Source organism: Leptonotus elevatus, chromosome 10 (assembly GCF_054856555.1).
Source record: "Leptonotus elevatus isolate MCC_2025b chromosome 10, RoL_Lele_1.0, whole genome shotgun sequence".
NCBI lineage: Eukaryota > Metazoa > Chordata > Actinopteri > Syngnathiformes > Syngnathidae > Leptonotus > Leptonotus elevatus.
Genome location: NC_141248.1, coordinates 8,174,960 through 8,191,725, shown reverse-complemented (window position 1 = coordinate 8,191,725; position 16,766 = coordinate 8,174,960). Strand labels below are relative to the sequence as shown.

General features: G+C 38.9%; 1 pseudogene; it reads left to right on the top strand.

Moving 5' to 3' along the window:
• Positions 1-16,766, top strand: part of LOC147166933 (inositol 1,4,5-trisphosphate-gated calcium channel ITPR1-like) — a 53,976-nt pseudogene that overhangs the window by 16,972 nt on the left and 20,238 nt on the right.

Below are 16,766 nucleotides of genomic sequence, written 5' to 3'. Positions count from 1 at the left end.
TTAGTTGTGTTTCTTATGCTGTTCATTTTTTTGTGCTTTTCTGCTCTTTCAGATTCTAGAGGCCATTACAATGCAGCACATTTTCATGAATAACTTCCAACTGTGCAGTGAGATCAATGACCGTGTGGTTCAACACTTTGTCCACTGTGCTGAGACACACGGTCGACATGTCCAGTACCTTAAGTTTCTTCAAACCATTGTGAAGGCTGAGAATAAGTTCATCAAAAAGTGTCAAGACGTTGTCATGGCTGAGGTTTGAGTTTTTTGTTTTTTTATGAACTACAAGTTGTGCATCAAGGCTCATTCTAATGTCCAATTACGTCTAATCGCACAATCAGATGATGGTGTTGAGTTGTAGTATGTTCCAGTAGTCATTTTTGAGAATGCAATTTTTCTTGGACTGATGTGAAATGGTTGTATGCCACTGATTTCAGTTGTCTGCTATGACTCTGACCCCCTCAGCTTGTGAACTCAGGTGAGGATGTCCTGGTCTTCTACAACGATCGTGCGTCCTTTCAAACATTAATTCAAATGATGCGCTCCGAGCGGGACCGTATGGACGAAAACAGCCCTTTAATGTACCACATCCACCTGGTTGAACTGTTAGCTGTCTGCACTGAGGGCAAAAATGTCTACACTGAGATCAAATGTAACTCCCTGTTGCCGTTGGATGACATTGTGCGGGTTGTCACGCATGAGGACTGTATTCCTGAGGTGAGAAAGTTTATTTTTTATTTTAGTTGGAATTAATTCAGTATTGCAGATTTCTTTGATACAAGGTTTTCACATGTTGTAGGTAAAGATTGCCTATATCAACTTTCTGAACCACTGCTATGTCGACACTGAAGTGGAAATGAAGGAGATTTATACATCAAACCACATGTGGAAGCTGTTTGAAAACTTCCTGGTGGACATTTGTCGGGTAAGCAAAGCATGGCACCTGGAAGTAAGAAAATGAATGGAGATTGTGCTAAATAGCCCTAGTGTCACTCATGAAAAAGAGATATGATCCAATGCATCACAAGTGTTTATTTATGTCTAGGTGTGCAACAACACCAGTGACAGGAAGCATGCAGATACCATATTGGAGTGTTATGTAACTGAGACAGTCATGAGCATCGTCACATGTTTCTTCAGCTCTCCTTTTTCTGATCAGAGCACAAGCTTGCAGGTACAAGAAATGTTTGGCATTAAATATGCTGTAATTAAAACAGTAGCATGTTATGTAATGCATTTTACACAGAGTTGCGTCTTACATGCTTTGCAATCTGTCAACAATTGTATTTTTGACTTGTCGGTTTTGAATGTGTTTAATTGGATTGAAAGAAGAACCATCATCATACACATAATCAGTATGTAGGCCAGTCACAACGTAAACACTAATGAGATCCAATCCACAAGATGCAGACAAACTAAAAAAATTGTTAATGGTGTATTATTACAACAGTATATTAATTGTTGGATTACAGTATAAACCTCCACTCATTCTGATAGCTGTTTCTAATATTTTGCTTTGCTTAAATGACTAGAGTGCCAAAAGCAACAGTGCTATTGCACACCCCAGCAAACATACAATCACAACAATAAAGAAATTCTTTAATAATTTTTTTGTATCAGAACGAGATTATTTTTGAAATTATAGTTTTGATCCATTTGATTAAGCTCATGTTGTGACCCATTGATTTAATGATTGATATTTTATGTAAATTTGACATTGTAAACATTGTAAAATACGAAATTCCTCTTTCTGCGTAGATGGCTCGCAACATGTATGTAAGTAACTGACTCTTCCCGTAAATTTTCCAACCTATCCCATGTGGCCCACCAACTTTTTGTGTAAAGTGATACAAGAGATTGTGGTTGAAAAAGTATTCTATCTACACTGTGTGAATTTCTCGTGGCTTAGTCAGCACAGTGACTTTGATGTTCCCTAATTTGTGGGTGTGTTGCACATGGTTTGGCAGGTAGGATAGGCTCCAGCACGCCCGCGACCCTTGTTGAGGATAAGTGGTTTGGAAAATGGATGGATGGGTGGATGAGTATAGCTGATACAATGACTTAAAATGGTCACTCCATAAGCCCTAGGTGTAGTTTCCCAGTGAAATATTTCCATCACTCCAGTAGAAAATCTTTTTTTCATTACATTTTCTTTTTACACTACCCTCTTTTGCAGGCTGCCATTCTGGGAAAGATAACTGAGGTATTTGTTGTCCTTTAGGGCTGAGAGCAGCCAATAGATTTTTCTTTCAACATTTAACAACCGCTGGTGTGATGTGCAGATGAGTCCAAACAGCTGGCTCACTAAAATCTGTAGAGCCCTCCACCATAGTCAGGGAATCTACTGTAATTGTCATATTGCTCATGTTATTCACCACCAATGTTAAAGCATATCAACCCCAAAATGTTCAAATTATTCCCCCATTAGACTCAACACGCCATTCTGATTAATATTGTGTTTATGGAATATGAGTTCATAAGCAAAATCCACCTGTTCTTATCCATCTCAGGGGGCTGCCGTTTTGCTTGCTTTATTTTATTTGTTGACCGAAGACAGCTGGGATAAGCTCCAGCACACCTGCGACCCTCGTGTAGATAGGCGGTTCAGAGAAATGGTTGGATGAAAATCAAGTTAAAGTTGCTCAGGCTTAGGTAACAACTCAGCTCAGCTTCAGAAAACAGGTGAGCTGTGATTGGTCGTTATACTTGAGCCCTGAGCAACTGTGATGTAATTTTCAAAGTAACAGCAAGTGGCAAAATGGCCACCCCCTGAGTTAAAAATAATAATAATAAGGCAGATTTTGCTGCTTAACTCATATTCCACAAAGACAATATTAATCACTATCCGCGTTTAGACTATTAGGGTTAAATGGAACATAATATTGTAAAAAACATTTTTGGATTGACTTCTCCTTTACACAAAAACTATTATTATGATATACCTCTCTTTTTTTCAGACTCGACAGCCTGTGTTTGTACAGTTGCTGCAGGGGGTCTTCAGAGTTTTCCACTGTAACTGGCTTAACCCTGTACAGAAAGCTTCGGTGGAAGCTTGCATCAAAGTTCTCTCAGATGTCGGTATGATATTACACTTATGGACCACCAACCTAGAAGCATATTGTTGTTTAGATATAATAAAAAGTGCGATACACCAAATGTGTCAACCATTTACAAGTTTGCATAATTTTCAACGCAGCTAAGAGCAGAGCCATTGCCATCCCAGTGGATCTGGACAGCCAAGTGAACAACTTATTCGTCAAGTCCAATAATGTTGTACAGAAGACCCTCCTCAACTGGAAACTGTCGGCAAAGAACACTTCCAGACGAGATTCCGGAATTCCGACCTCCAAAGACTATAGAAACATTATTGAAAGGCTTCAGGTGGGCAAAGAGACATCAACATTTTCAGTGTACCTCTGGTTTTGTCAATTTTTCAGGTAGACTGGGTCATTATTCATTTTGATTTCAGCATTTCAGCCCTTACTGGTACTTTGTGAAAAGGGAGCTGTAGCTGCTCTTGTCATGTGCCTCGTATAACGTATGTTGTGATTAATCACGTCATGAAAGAGAAAAGGAAGGGTAGTGAGCAAATATGAATACAGTGCAACATACCAAATAATGCAGACATCTTTACATTGACTTTTTGGGAAACAATTTCAATAACCCGAGCTGTGTCGTGTCAAATTCTTGTAACACATGACTTTGTACACTGGAAGTCTCTGACTACCCTCTAAAAGTAATCTAAAACAATTTGACTAAAGCGTGCGGTTTCCAGACGTAGCAATTTCTCAACCTTGCTTAATGTGCACATTGACATCCCATGATCAAAGCTAGTTCATCCCTTTTTCCTGTCGCAGGTAGTCATTTGGCTAGAGCGCTAGAGACCACTACTCATACTTACAGGGAGAAGACTCGCACGTTAACCTTACATGAACTCTTATGAAATGAGAACAAACCAGCCAGTGGCTATCATCCAGTTTCTTTTATTTGCAATTTTGATAAAAAGTCTAATAAGTCTAATATTTACATACATATTGTTTGTAGAGTCCACACTATAATCAACTTATAGAAACAGAAGAAAACTTAAAAGGTTTAATAAAAATATCCAGACTTGTCATTAGTTGTCATTTATTAGTTTTAACTCTTGACCAGCCAACCTATACATTTTGCAAGGCCCTTATTATATAATAAGCCTAGTCTTGAGTATTTATCTAAGCTAAAATGTTATTTATTTATTTTACTACAACCAGTAGATGTTGAGAAACCAGTCTGTGGTAAATACTGTAACTGGAGTATTATTATTTTTTATTATGGAGAATTATTCTGTACCAGAATGAATCACACACATTTGTCAAACAGTATTTAACTTGATGCATTGTAGTTCTAACTTTCTAGAAAGACTTATTCAAAACCTAAAAAGTATTTATAAGTGTTGTGAACTCAAACGTAAATTAATTGATTGCTTAAGGGCTTTATTTTCAAACCTGTTCTCCGATTATGTTCATCTGCAGGACATAGTATCAGCTCTGGAGGACCGTTTACGGCCGCTGGTCCAAGCTGAGCTCTCGGTACTTGTGGATGTCCTACATCGTCCTGAGTTGCTCTTCCCTGAGAACACAGAAGCTCGCAAGAAATGTGAAAGTGGAGGATTCATATCCAAGTATGAAATTACAATATATAGTATGTTATTTATTTATATTGAAGAAGATGCTTCTCTTTTAATAAGGGAAACAAATTTGGTAAATATAGTCAATAATGCTGGCATTCAAAACCATGACTGTGTTTAACCTGCGCGTTATATATATATATATAAATCACATATGCCCTAGATATAAAACATAAAGACTAAATAAGGAGATAATAAGTAAAATGCGCATGCGTTAAAAAAATAACAAAATTGGCTACTTCTGTCATTTGAATGTCGGAGATTAGTGTGCTGAAAGTGTTTGTGTAACTGTATTGTACTTAAAGGTTGCAAGCATTGTTTAAACGACTTTAAGCCTTAAGTGAACCTGTATTTTGGTTTAGACTTTAAACAAAAATTAAGATTGTTTATGCAGTACACCCAATGATGCTTTTATCCAATTTCTAGCGTCACTATTTTTCCATATATTTCCAAGTCCATAAAATAAGCCGATATCTTTTCGACTACCAAATCTGTTTTAAATCAAAGTCAAAGTCCAATCAACTACCTTTGTGTTCAGGTTAGAAATTGAAGACGCATCTTGTAAATTACATAATGGGTGTTTTTCTCTCCACTGCATACCAGACTAATTAAACACACCAAGCAGTTGCTGGAGGAGAATGAGGAGCGCCTATGCATCAAAGTACTGCAGACTCTCAGGGAGATGATGACGAAGGACCGTGGCTACAGAGAGAAGGTACCGACCACATGTTTTCGCCAAGCTCCAGGGTACTTTTACCATGTTACCACCTTGATTACTTTTGGATCTTGTGATTCAAGTTAAAAGCAGATCTAGTGAGATGTTACTTTATTGTTCGTAATGCAACACAGCATATTCAACAACAAAAATTCACATCACACACATCCACACATGCTTACGCACACACGCACACACACAGCACCAATTGTCACAGCTCACTAAAATGCCGCAGAAGCACGGAAATGCAGAGTTGAACAGAATTTTGGTATAGGTGATAAAACATGACTCCTTCTTGTGACTGCCTTCAAGTCTGCCCTTATATCAATTCAGAAGTTTCAGAATTGCACTGCTCAACTGACAAGGCAAGGCAGTTTTATTTCTGTAGCACATTTCAGACACAGGGCAACTCAATGTGCTTTACATTAACAAAGACTTTGGACTCTGGGTTCCACTAATTGACATAAGTCTGCAGATCTGAGGGCGCTACCGGGTTTATATTCAATCGTCATTTCTTGAATATACTCAGGACAACAAACCATTCAGTGATTTATAGAACAGTAGCATAATTTTGAAACCTATTTCACAGCTGACTAGGAGTTAGTGTAAAGCCTAAAGGACTGGAGTGATATGTTCTGATCTCTTTGTTTTGGTCAGAACCCGAGCTGCAAGGTTCCGAATGAGCGTCAACTGTCTGATGCTCTTTTTAGAGAGTCAAGTCAGAAGGCCGTTACAATAATCAAGTTTGTTGGAGATAAAATCATGTATAAGCTTCTCTTGCTCTGCTTGGCGCATGCAGTCCTTCAGTCTGGATATGTTTTTCAGCTGATAAAAGGCTATTTTAGGCCTTTTTTAGACTGCCAGGAAAAATCAGATTTTTAGCCCATCCAGATTGAAACTGGATGACTCTTGCAGTCTTAACAGTCACAAAGCACATGAAATCATATTTTTGCTGGACAGATTTAAATTACACGCAGGAGGTAGTTTTATATTCAATTTGGATAATATGCGTCTCAGTTTGAACCGCTTCAAACACAGAGAGCGTGTTTGACTGTCCGTGACGGCACTCCTCTTCTTCTTTTCCTTTTGGCTTTTCCCTTCAAGGGTCGCCACAGCAATTCAGTTGCCTCCATCTAACCCTGTCCTCAGCATCCTCTGCTCTCACTCCAACTACCTTCATGTCCTTATAATTACATCCATAAACCTCCTCTTTGGTCTTCCTCTAGACCCCCTGCCGGGCATTTGAAAACTCAATATCTTTCTGCCTATATAGTGACTATCTCTCCTCTGGACATGTCCAAACTATCTCAGTATGGCCTCTCTGACTTTATCTCCAAAGCCTCTAACGTGCTGTCCCTCTTATGTACTCATTCCTGATTCTAACCTTCATTCCCCGCCTTTCCAGGGCAAACCTCCACAACTCTAGTTTCACCTCCACCTGTTCCTGTCATCTGCAAACATCATAGTCCTGTCTAACCTCGTCTGTCATCTTGTCTATTACCATAGCGAACAAGAAGGGGCTCAGAGCTGATCCCTGATGTAGTCCCACTTCCACTTTGAACTCCTTTGTCACTCCTACAGCACACCTCACCACTGTCTACAGTCCTCATACATGTCCTGCACCACTTGAACATACTTCTCTGCCACTCCAGACTTCCTCATACAAAACCACAGTTCCTCTCTGGGCACCCTGTCGTAAGCTTTCCCCTGATCTACAAAGACACAATGCAGCTCCTTCTGACCTTCTCTGTACTTCTCTATCAACAACCGGAAATACAATGACTGTTTACGTTACTTACTCAAACGCTTACGACCTGGTCCCGCGACTACGTCAGCTCTTCACACACGCAACCTAAAACCACACATTATTGCCCGGTCATAGCCATATGGTAAAAAAAAAAAAAAAAGTTGCACTATGAATGTGTACATTTTAAAGTGAGTTGATTAAAAACCACTTTTTTTAAAACAACTTTGGTAAAGAAGGGAAGGTTCGAGGTCTATAATTTGCTAACAGGGAGACATCTAACGTTCTCTTTTTTGGATTGGGCGTGACGGTGGGCTACTTTCTGAGATTTAGGAAGTGCACCTGATTGAAGTGAGCAGTTGATTATTTGCTGTAAATCAATTTGAACAGGTTTCACAATAGTTTTGAGTCAAGACGGCTCGTGGAAGGTTTCAACTGCTGAACATGACGTCTGAAGTCTGTTATAGTATTTTGACCCACTGAAAAAAATTCTGTCATGGTAATTGAATTATTCCTGGGTGATTTTAAGTGCTGCATTGTGTAGTATTTATGTAGTTTGTGACGATGTTTGACCTGATACTTTTTCGCTAAAGTAGCAGGCAAATCCATTGCGTGTATCCGTTGAGAGGAGTTCTGGCGCTGTTTCATTTGAGGGATTTGTAAGTTTGTCAACCAAGACGAATGAAGTGCACGTATTGTGGAGGTTCTTACTAATGATTTCAGAAAAAGTGTTGTCTAGCTTTTACTAGCTCTTTGTTAAAATTACAAAGACATTGTCTCTTGGAGTTTAGTTTTTCTCCACTTTCGCTCCGCTTTTCTGCACTTTTAATTTCTAAGTCATGTTTTTAGCACACCTCCAAGGTGTTTTCAGTCGGCATGAAATGGTCCTTAGTTTTAATAGGAGCAACAGCATCCAGGACATTTGAGATTTCATCCAGAAGTTGATCAACAGTTTCTGTATTAACAGTTGGTGATGCAGCCATTAATTTCATAAACATATTGCTTGTGTTCTCATTTATATATCTTGTTTTTTTAATAGAGACAGTGGTTGTCTGAATTTATGGGATTATTAGTGATTCAAAGAACACACGGCAACACGATGTTGCCTCATTCATAATTGTGTTACAGACAATGGAGACAATGTGTTGAGATCATTTTCGTTTATGGAATTTGCACAATGGAAAGGTTTTTCTGCTGCCTCTTACGTTTCCCGCGCTGTGTTGGCATTGCTTTGAGTGCTGATTGCACCTGCCTTTCAGATGCAATATTTAAAGTTGAAAAATCAGGAATCACAATGGTCTCAGATTTGAGAATTCACATTAAGCGTGCAAATCTTGGTTACAGCCGCTCAAATCTTTAGTGATTCATGCACATTGTATCTTAACAGCATCTACTAACATTGCATGTTGTGTTTGTGTGTGTGCGTGTGAATGAGCTTAAAGGGGAAGTCACACCCCCACACCCCCTCCCCCAAAAAACAAAAACATTTTGACAATAATATGTTCTATGCAGCCCCCACTAGTCTAAATTCAGTATTCTGGTTAATATTGCATTAGTGGAATATGAGTTAAGCAGCAAAATCCAGCTGTTTTTACCAATATCAGTAGGTGGCCATTTTGCCACTTGCTGTCAAGTGAAAATGACATCACATATGCTCAGGTGTCAGGTAACAACCAATCACAGCTCAGCATCAGAAAACAGATAAACTGTGATGAGTCGGATAAAAACGGCAGAATTTTGCTGCATAACTCATATTCCACAAATGTAAAATTGATCAGACTTGTGAGGTCACATATAACATATTATTATGAAAAATTGACTTCCCCTTTAACACACTAATTGAGCTGTACTAATTTTCCCTCTATATATTTTTTTTCTTCCAGCTGATTGCCTTTGATGATGAAATGGATGTGGCTGAGGTTGATTATTTTTATTTTAACTAACACACATATCACTCCCACCCTTCACTAATAGCAATAACGTGCTTACTAGCATAGCATCTTATTTGTGAGCTTTGTCAGCAGCCTAACCCATCCCATCCCGGCTGAACTGCTTTAAATACTCCGGGTATCTACATGTTACATCACATTCAGTCAAATTGACTTTTTTTTCTCTCCAGGCATTCTATCTATGCCTGCTGATTTAGATATTTAATTTCAAGGTGTTACATAAAATAGCATTTGTGTGTTCCAAAGTACAATGACAAATCCTGCCTCACACTGATATACCCTATGGTACAATGAGTGATTTCAGTCAATTTTTGTATCAATTAATGCAATTATTTTGGTATTAATTGTAGGCTATGTGCCTCAAGGCCACCAACGTAACTGTGATCAGTCACACAGTTTGTGTTGACCAAAAATACATTAACAGTATCAAAAGAGAGAATTCAGAATTTCTGTGATGATGCTTTACCAGTTGTACATGCCCGGTGTATTTGGCCAGTAGCCTATTAGTTCCTTTTATTAGTTATTTTGAAATCTAGCGTGTACTGCAAATTTGCATAGCTCATGATATGCATAATGTATGAGTCTGTCATTCCTCCATATGGTCAAGTACAATGCATTTGTGCTTTTTCAGTGTGGGAATATGACCTACACTCTGTTTACTCTTGACCAGCTGTGCACATTTAAAGAACTGTAGTTATGTTGTATTATGTTCTTGTTGTGATCACTTAATTACGCTTGAGTGCAAAAATCAATAAGAGAAACACATTTATATGCACTTTCACACCTATGGGGCCTATGCCTATGTTTTGCCGATATGGTAGACAACCTAGAGAAAAAGCTATGGTTTTTGCATTACCTCCAATTATAAAAAAGTGCTAATAAAAAAAATAAAAAATATATATACTGGTACATTATTTATGTATTATAATTTTTTGTTTTCTGGTCACATTTAAGTAATGCACAATTGTGACTTTGTTATGGTTTCCATTTAAATCCATACTCGTGACTCGTAACTGCTAGCTAGCTGCCTGCCTGGAAACTTTAGTCGCTAAATGTCTAAAAACGGAGATCAATCGCCACCAAAATTCTCTTGTCCACGCCGACCTGTTAAAGTAAAAAACAACAATCAGCTCAATATTTTTCATTTTGTGTAGGTGATAATGTTTTTCCTCATAGGAGGCTCACATTATGTCGATAAAATCCCAAATAATGTGCCGATCGCTTTTATATTTTCACAGGTTGAGGTGGACAAGAGTAGGAATGTGCATAATGTGCATGTTTTGGTGACGATTGGTCACTGTTTTTTTAGATACTCGGTGTCAATAGAATTAGGGGTGCAGCTGTTAAGCGGTTTTACAATTAACCGTGGTTTTTAAACGTCAGGATTATATAACCGCAGCAGTTAAACAACACCGGTTATTTCCGCTCACAACAGTCTGTCAGTTTAAACTCATGTGCGGTGCAAAATGCGCGGGCATATTTCATAGCTCTTCTGTTTCCTCACGGCCCATTTAGCGGGCGCACAACAACATAAGGCTCATCCTTACTGGATAGGGCATATGCCAAGGCTGTGTCTGAATGCCCACCCTTTTCCCCTAAGCCCTCATTCACTACATAACCCAACATTATATAGTAGCCTAATATGTAATGCACTCATTCTGTTTGGCGATTCAGACAGCCAGCTCACTACTTTCTCTTCGTCGCATATCACGTGGCACGGTGGTCACGTGATATGTGACGCTCGGGCGCATAAATCTCGGACTATTAATTGTGAATGAAAATGTTTTAAAACTACTTCCGTTCCTTTGTTGTACATATTTTCAACTAAAACTAATTAATTATTTCCGTAGTATATAGTATCGATGTTCACTACTTTTCAGAATGGACCATGGGTAATTTTGAGTGCCCTACATTTTCACTCCCTGGACATTCGGATACCCCCATAAAATGGCGTGATCCCTCAGTAGGTCACTATATAGGGAGTAGGGTGCACGTTTGGACACAGCCCGAGACTTTTGAAGCCGCGGGCCCGCCATCTTGGGACTCCCAAGAAACATATCTCGGCATATTTTTCCCCAAATATTTTTATTGTTGTTTGACTTTGGGCTTGGTTGCTGTCAGTCAGAGGTTGCCACAGCGAGTAACCAGTATGATATGTGTGGCACAGTTTGCAGCTCACTCACAGTGACTGGGAAATGGTAAATAGATCTCATTATTCAAAGGTATCAGTCAGGTGAAGGCTACAATAGTATTTCTAGGACAATAAAACAACACAGCCCGTTGGTTGGGGACCATTGCCCCAGGAAATGCATAATTCAATGCAACACGCATTGCAATCCCATCCCCATCTTTTTCCTTATTTATACCTGTGTCTTTCTGTCATGTGCATGCATAATGTGTGTTGTGTGAATGCATTGTGTGAATGCTTGGCGCTTACTAAAGAGAGTAATGTTTTGTTGCATTGTTTAATTGTTGCCATAAGAGATACGTGACTGCCATGTACTGTAGCACCATCACTAACTGACCATCTTCAAAACTTGACTAACATCATCCTTTTATTCCCTATCAGCTGGCACCTCCACCTGAACCTGAAATCCCTGATGAGGTGTGTTTATCTATACTGACCTGGTGCCCTATTATGGGTTACTACTGTTGATGTGTCATAGTGGTGTAATACCGGCAATTCAACCCCATTGCTCTCCTTTTATCTACATTAACATTGCTTCTGTTGTAAAATCTTAATACTGTCTAATTTTCCCCATACATTTTCCATACATTTTCAACTCATTCTGTTTTTCTTTAAATCCAGAGTTTGTGTCAGTGAGCCTTGTGTGTGAAGGAATAAGTTAGATGTTGCTTTTTGTGTGTGACAAATGTATTCATTGTATGTGACAGTTGCTCGTGTCCCCCTCATTGCAATTATTTGTCTCCCTTACTGGCAGCGTGTCACACTCTTGACAAAATAAAAGACAACCAGAGTCAAATAATTTATAGCCATGAAGGATTCACAACATGCCGGAACCTTGAGTTGCTGACAATGGCAGTGTTTTTTGTGTGTGTGTTTGTTTTGTTTTGTTGATCAAGGATGATAAAATAGCAGCTTAATTTAAAACAGCATATTGTTGTTTTAATTTAATTGGAAATTACCAATCCAGTCATTTCCTTAACATGTTGGTGTGTTTTAATATGATTGGTACATACAGTATATTAGCCAGCCTGCATGACACTAACTTACCCCGCATGATGTTATTTGCACTTAACGCCCTGTGTGCATGTAAATCTAATGTGGACTGTATTAACAAATAGCAACCCTTCCACTTTTTTAACTGCTTTCTACTAACTCAACTCACCCTTTAAAGGAGCTTGACCCCAACCAGCCTCAGAAGCAACTGGAGGATCAGGAGAGGGTAGGTACTTTGTTTGGGCTGCTTCGGGGTTCCATCTTCTGCTGACAAATTAACAAACTTTGTGACCTATGGTGTTAAATTAGGGTCAACAGTTTAGTACTTGGAAAAAATGAAATTTGAAACTGAAAATGTATGTGTTGATCTTGAATTTCACAAAATCTAAAAATGTATAAAGATAATGTAATGAGTTCGATTTTTTTTTTCTATGTTCCCTGAAGGCTATTCCACTGGGAGAGTTTCCAAGCATTTTTGTTCAGCTGTCACTCATGATTCCATGCACCGCTCAGTTGATACCACGCCCCCCACATAACATTCGGGTCAAATGTCTGAAACTCAAAAAGCAGATTTTAAACTGAGGGAAAACAATCTGAACGTGAGATTTAAAGTGAAAATTTGGAATGATCTGAAAAGAAAACATGCAACTGAAAAAAAAATAAAACCCCAAATGTCAACATATACATGGAAGCAAAAAGTGAAAATAATTTATTTAAAAGAATAATCAAAGTAAATCAAAATTAAATGTAACCCCCCCAAAAAAAATTCTGCACACTTCTTTTTATTTTGAATACATTTTAATATTTTGTGAAATTCAAGATCAAAACATGAATTTTCAGTTTCAAATTTTATTTTTTGAAGTACAAAACTTTTAACCCTAATTTAACTCCATAGTAACCCCAGTCAAACAGCCTCCACAGCATGGCACTCACTCACCCTCTGGCCCAACGGTTTGATGCAATAGCTAATTGTGTTATGGACAAGTACCTTTTGTTTTTACATCTCCTCTAAGCGGACTCTATGTACTGTAGATTAGATCAGATTTCTCAACCCTGGTCCTCGGGGAATACTATCCAGCCTGTTTTCCATGTCTCCCTATTCCAATGCAGGTGAGGATCGTTATCAGGTTTCTCCAGTGCTTGCTGATGAGCTGATCATTGGAATCACTTGTATTGGAATAGGGAGACATGGATAAAACAGGCTGGATAGTGTTCCCCGAGGACCAGGATTGAGAAACACTGGTTAGATGTTGCATTGATTTTCACCAAGACATCCTGACTATTCCTTTCCAAATGCATCAGTGTGGTGACCTTTGAACGTCACCAACAGAGGTCAGAAAGAAGGCATAAGTGAATAAGCCTATGGTTTTGTTGTAACAAATTTTGTCCAAACGAGGCAACCTATGGGCTCATGTGACTCTTACTTTGTATTTTTTTTAATGAATTGCTTTCAACAGGGAATTATTTTATGCTAAAAACAAAAAGGAAAACAAAAAAAAAACATTATTTATCTTTTTTTGACTGGCTAAAAAACATGACAGTGTCAAAGGTATCTTAAAAGCAGACATTTAATTATAATGTCAATTATTTGTAGCTTCTTTTATGGTCCTTTCATATGCTCCTAGGACATGTGATATGCTGGGTTAATAAATGATGATCATAACTAAACAAACAAAACTATAAATAGACTTGAAACATTTATTGTATATTGTCCTTATAGGGAGAAGCTTTGCGGCAGATCTTGGTAAACCGATACTATGGAAATATCAAATCTGGACAGAGGAGAGATAGTCACACGCCCTTTGGCAACAGTCCACTTTCTACTGGATCACACGGAAAAGCTCTTACAGGTGGGTGTTGTGACATATGTGCCCTGGTGAAAATGAAGGAATTAGAAAAAAGAAAATTATATATCCACCCATCCATCTATTATTTGAATCGCTTATCCTTACGAGGGTTGCAGGCGTGCTGGAGCCTATCCCAGCTGTCTAAGATTGACAAAATCCAAATTCATTGAACTTGGGTGTTGTATGTGTGTGCGTTATGACAATTAGACGCAGACATCTACTTGGAGATAGTTTATATGTAACATCACAGCCTATATCTGCAATAGAACATTGACACAACATGGAAACCCATAAATCCTTTTTGCTTATTTTTAATAATTATATCCAAGGTTTACTCAGACGTGGCTGAATGTGTTACAAATGTATCTAGGGGAAAATATCTAAACTATTAAATTAATTATGATTTTAACAGCATTTTAGCTCATTTTACGATATGTACTTTGTCAAAAGTATCTATAATGAGTGATTATCTATTTTTTTGTGACTCTAGTTGTGAGCCCTGGGGTGGGAGGGCGAAGCGAACTGAGTTTAGCGGAGGTCCAGTGCCACCTGGATAAAGAGGGAGCTTCTGACCTGGTTATTGACCTCATCATGAACGCGACCAGCGATCGCATCTTCCAAGAAAACATACTGCTCGCCATTGCCCTGCTAGAGGGTGGAAACACAGTCATTCAGGTAAGCAAGGTTGACTGAGTGCAAGAGAGGGTGCAGGATGGAAGGTGAGAAGTATAAGTAAATATTAACGTTCGCATGTCTCAACCGGGAATTATCTTGAGGCTTGGAAGCGTATTTTCGTAAGACGTGTACGACAAGTGCATGTCATCTGTAGTTTTACAATTGTAGTTGTCAAGAGTTTGAGTCCTCTAAAATATTTTTGGGGGAATGTTAAGTATCTTAAAACAAGAAACTGGAATTGTAGGATTATGCTTGGAGAACTTTTGTCGTTGAAATGAAGTGCTAGTATAATTTACTTTTGAATGGCGCAAAAAGTGGGTGCCCCCCCCCCCCCCCCTCATTGTGGAACGAAAGTGAACAATAAGTGGCCATGGCAGATGGCCTACTGAGTACAAATGAAGTCATTTAACTTGTTGACTGTGCACTAAGGTCAGAGAACAAAGGGGTTCACTGTCCTGTTAGATACCCGTGTATCAATTGTCTTGAATCTAAGGAAGTGGTAAAGGTTCACAGTTTTCCATTCTATTACTGTATTTAACACTTTACTATAAGCTTATGGGCAATCGGCTCAAATGGAAAATCTAAATAATAAAGCTTAACCATTAGGTGAAGGAGTTCATTTGTTTATTGCCTATAACAAATTAGAGTATCTGTTGTATTGTTTCCGAGTTAAACATGTAGGTGTTTTACTCTTCATTTGGTATGCTACATTTCTATTTTTAATGACAGGCGGTCACGAAAATGGATGGATGGATGGAGGTTGCCTTGCCCCCTTTTAGGACAGAGGTCTTCTTGTCCAAAGCAGGACAAAAACATTTGCCTAATAGGCTTTCTATCGACTCAAAATGAAATCACAATTGCTCAGGTCTCAGGTACAACCAGTCACAGCTCAGCTTGCGAACATCACATGGCCAAATTCAGAAAACAGGTGAGCAGTGATTGGTGGTCTGAGCCCTGAGCAACTGTGATGTCATTTTCTGTCAACAGCAAGTGGCAAAATACCCGCCCTCTAATATGGATAAAATGGGTGGATTTTGCTGCTTAATTCATATTTCTCAAACACAGTGATAATCAGAATCCTATGTTTGTGACTAGTGGTGGTCCATAGAATATATTGGAGGGGGAAAAAATTAGGATTGACTTCCCTTTTCTAGATGGAGCTTGCAGTTTTGAAACAAGATTTGAATGCCACCCCACTGAAAACTCTCCCGTTAATTCTTAATAATTTCCCACTTGCAAACAACATTTGGGTGAAGGGTGTATTCAGGCCTGCACTCTTTGGTCCCGCTTTAAATGGACCAGAGGTTGTTTCCCACGCTGGTCCTGAGCTTTTATGCAGGTGTGAATACACACAAATGAATCCTGGTGTAAATCAACAAAGGGACCAAGACCCACTTTCTGAGGTGGTCTCGGTCCATGCTTCCAGCTGAATCGGTGCCGTTCGCTTCAAGCGTGAATAAACTGCTGCCAAAGCACACCAACTGCAGGACAGATGCACGTTTTGGGGTTTAACAGGCCACCATAGCCAATCATCGTGGGGGAGATTGATTGAATTTAGTATGTTGTGCTAAATTCATACATAATCCTCCGTATTCTGAAGTCCTTCAATTTTCCCCAGCGCTCATTCTACCAGCGTTTGACGGGCGATAACAAGTCAGAGAAATTCTTCAAGGTGTTTAATGAGCGCATGAAGCTGGCCCAGCAGGAAATCAAGGCCACAGTGACCGTGAACACCAGTGACCTGGGCAACAAGAAGAAAGATGAGGAAACTCCTGACAAAGACACGCCAGCACGCAATAAAGGTTAGTCGTAAGAGAATAGAATAGAGGTGTAAAAATTGGCTCAGAATACACTTGCCAGGTCTGAGGTCGCTGATGTTGTGCACCATTGGGTCTCAAGTCAGATACATGTGTAACAATTACACTTATTTCACAAAGTTTTTATAGCAGAGTTTAAAGCACTGTTTTGACTCCAATTATTGCGGTTAGTTAA